Here is a 3466-nt window from a genome sequence, read left to right on the forward strand (position 1 = left end):
CGCCCCGCCCCGCCCCGCCCGCCGCCATGTGGAGAAGCCCGAGCGTCCGAAACCCAGACCCGGTCCTTCCCTCGTACGGCGCCGCCCCTTGATGGCCCCAGCGCGGGCTGAGGAGCAGGGCGTCGGGGCTTACTTGTGCCCGTGTTGTGTTGCGGGCGCTGCCTGGCACTGAGCCCTGGAGTGGTTGAGCGGTGCCGCGCCCTACCCTCAGCGCAGCTCTGGGGACAGATGGCAGGGTGGGTGACAGATGCCCCAGGCCAGGCCAGGTGCTGTCCTTACCAACACCGGTGATAAATTAGGCACCTGCCTCCTTTCCATGATTACTTGGCAAGAACGGGCTCAGCAGCGGGAGCATTGCAAGTGTCCCTGCACAGATGGCAGTTGTGTGTGGAAAGTGAACAGACTCGGAAAAAAGGATGTCTTTCTCTCATCTGATTCATTACGCATGAGTGTTAACTGCGATAGACATGACTTGTTGTGATCTCCTCTTACCTGTTCTTTACATGGCGATTCCCCTTATGCCCTGAGCCCAGTTCTGCTCTCCTGTAGATGGACACGTGCCACTGAAGCCAGACAGTGAAGCAGTGCCCTTCAGTGATGTTGGCGTACGTGTGTCAGAGCTTCCTTGAAGTTGCTGCACAGCAGGATGAGGAGAACTGAGCAGCGCTTAATCTCTTGAATTATGTTGAATGGAGGGACAGAATTGGGCCAATACTTTCAAAAGTGAATGTCCTGACAGGGAGGCTTTGAAGCAATCTTTGCTTTTTCCAGCACTTCAGTATGTGTGGGCTTCCCTTTTGGGTTTTTGGGGCTTTTTGTGGGTTTTTTTTTTTTTTAAAGGGGCTGTAAATGTCTCATGAAATGAGGGGGGAATGGATGTAGTTCCTGCATCTCTTCATGTCTGGTTTCCCCAAAGCAGAAATTGTAGCGTATAGCTCCTACGGGAAATTAACTTTTTTGGCTTCTCGTAACGCTTGCTTTTTTTTCCTGCCTCGTTTTCTTTCACTTGCATACAGGCTTTTTGTTTGTTTTTATCCCCGATATTGATGGGTCTGCTGCAAGCACCCTATAGCACTGCTTGTTACCTGACTATTGCTATATTCTAGGAAACTTGCTTTGTGTGTAGGCTAAGGTTAGGTCCATGTGGCAACCAAAGGTATGACTGTAGCACGTATGGATGTCCTGACTAGTTGGAGTTAGGACAGTTAGCCACTGCTAACACAACTACTGTGCAGCATGAACACAGGATAGAACACACTCATGTTCCTCCAGAGATTTGTACCTAAGTATTATACCCATGCTTGCCAGACCTGTTCTCCAGTAGCTCTATGTGGGGGGGGGGGGGGAAAAACAGAATAACTCTGATTATTGCAGGACTTGACTACCTGATGTGTGCCTCCAGAAATGTTAATGGAGCTCATGAGTGAGTACAGTGCAACCATAAGCACAGCAAGTCACACGCTTTGCACTGGTTATTCTCACTTCAGCTGGACTAGCTCAAGAGTAATAACTAGAATTTGGATACCTTTTGTTTGCTTTGCTGTATCAGTCTCTGCAGAACAGAACCTTTTTTCAAAAAGCAAAGGAAAAAGGGATACTTTGCCATCAAGTAGAGCAAAAGACCACCCGAGTGTAACTAGTTGTAGGTTGTCTTGCTGAATATGCAAAAAGTTCTGAAAGCAGAGCATTACCTAAGGCCCAAATTCTGATGATAGTACACACTCTGAGCAGCTGTGCTGTGCACCAGGGATTTCTGTACCCTCTCCCAGCTTCAAGCTACTCTGTAGGAATAATGCTGCTAATAGTTTTATAGTTAGTAGGGTCGGAAGGGACCTGAGCAGATCATCAAGTCCGAGCCCCTGCCATGGCAGGGAAGTGTACTGGGGTCAAAGGACTCCAGCAAGGTGATTTGTCTAGCCTTGTCTTAAAGGTAAGAGCCAGCACCACTTTGCTTGGAAGTTGGTTCCAAATCCTAGCTGCCCTGACAGTGAAGTAGCGCTGTCTGATGTCTAATCTGAATTTACCCTCTGCCAGCTTGTGACCGTTATTTCTAGTCACTCCTGGTAGTGCTTGGGGGAACAGGGACTCCCTCAATGCCTGCTGGTCCCCCCCTGACTAGTTTGTAACAGGCCACTAGATCCCCCCTCCTCCTTGTCTTGTGGAGGCTGAATAGGTTCAGGTCCCATAGCCTCTCCTCGTAGGGCCTGCCCTGCTGCCCCCTGATCATGTGAGTAGCCCTCCTCTGGACCCTCTCCGTGTCGTCCGCATCCCTCTTGAAGTGCGGCGCCCAGAACTGGATGCAGTGCTCTAGCTGTGGCCTGACCAGTGCCACATAGAGGGGGAAGATCACCTCCTTGGACCTGCTTGAGATGCATCTGTGGATGCATGACAAGGTACGGTTGGCCTTCCTGACTGCATCCCCACACTGCCGGCCCATGTTCATCTTGGAGTCAATGATGACTCCAAGACCCTTTTCTGCTTCCGCCCTGACAAGGAGGGAGTTCCCCAGCTTGTAGGTATGGTGCTGGTTCTTCCTCCCCAGGTGCATCATCTTGCACTTGTCAGTGTTGAATCCCATCCTGTTCTCATCCCCCCCACCCCTGTAACCTGTCTAGGTCTGATTTGTAGCTTATTCCTTCCTTCTAGCGTGCCCACATCCCCCCACATCTTAGTGTCATCAGCAAATTTGAACAGGGTGCTTTTTAGCCCCTCATCCAAGTCACTGATGAAGATGTTGAACAGTGCGGGCCCAAGGACCGAGCCCTGCGGAACCCCACTGCCCACATCCCTCCAAGTCGAAAATGATGCATCCACTACCACTCTCTGGGTGCGGCCCTCCAGCCAGTTGGCGACCCATTTGACTGTGTAATTTCCTCTTTGGTTCAGAAGAAACATCTTCTGCACCAGATTAAACATCGTCTTCTTGGGTATAGAGCAGAGAATAACTTCTAGTCCCAGTTCATGCCAGCTGCATCTTGTGTCCTTGTGTGGAATCCCCCAAGTTTTGCCTTGTCAGTGTGCAGCAGAAGCGTCCTGGTTCCTCTTCAGGGCAAGTCTATAATAGTGAGCTGCAACAGTGGACATACCCCTGCCCCCTTTTAACCAAGGGAAAACTGCTATGATGGTTACTTGGGCATTTGCATCCTCTCTTTATGACTACAGTCGCTGAGCAAAGCTAAAAGCTCTACTCCTAAAATCTGCACAGATGTGCAGTGGTAGCATAGACTGTAGGTGCTACAGTAGCAATTACAACAGTTCAGTTATACCTTACAGTGTAAGCCTGTATGCCCCTACCCACCCTTCATACCTATCTTAACAACTCAGGGTATTGGTTGTGCCTGTGAAGAGCCTTGACTGCTTTTGGCTTTCTTTACCTGAACCCCTCCAGCTGTCAAAGCAGGGGAAGAGAAGTTGTTGTGCCTTGCTTGTTCTCAGCACAGTAATGGTCCACTTCATTTAAAAAAAA

The 3466-nt window shown here is 49.9% G+C and overlaps 1 protein-coding gene across 7 annotated transcripts in view; it reads left to right on the forward strand.

Annotated features, from left to right (window-relative positions):
• The window catches only part of DLGAP4 (DLG associated protein 4), a 180885-nt gene that overhangs the window by 116753 nt on the left and 60666 nt on the right, over window positions 1-3466 (forward strand). The window lies entirely within an intron of this gene.

Source organism: Gavialis gangeticus, unplaced genomic scaffold (genome assembly GCF_001723915.1).
Source record: "Gavialis gangeticus isolate Ggan-Ray unplaced genomic scaffold, GavGan_comp1, whole genome shotgun sequence".
NCBI lineage: Eukaryota > Metazoa > Chordata > Crocodylia > Gavialidae > Gavialis > Gavialis gangeticus.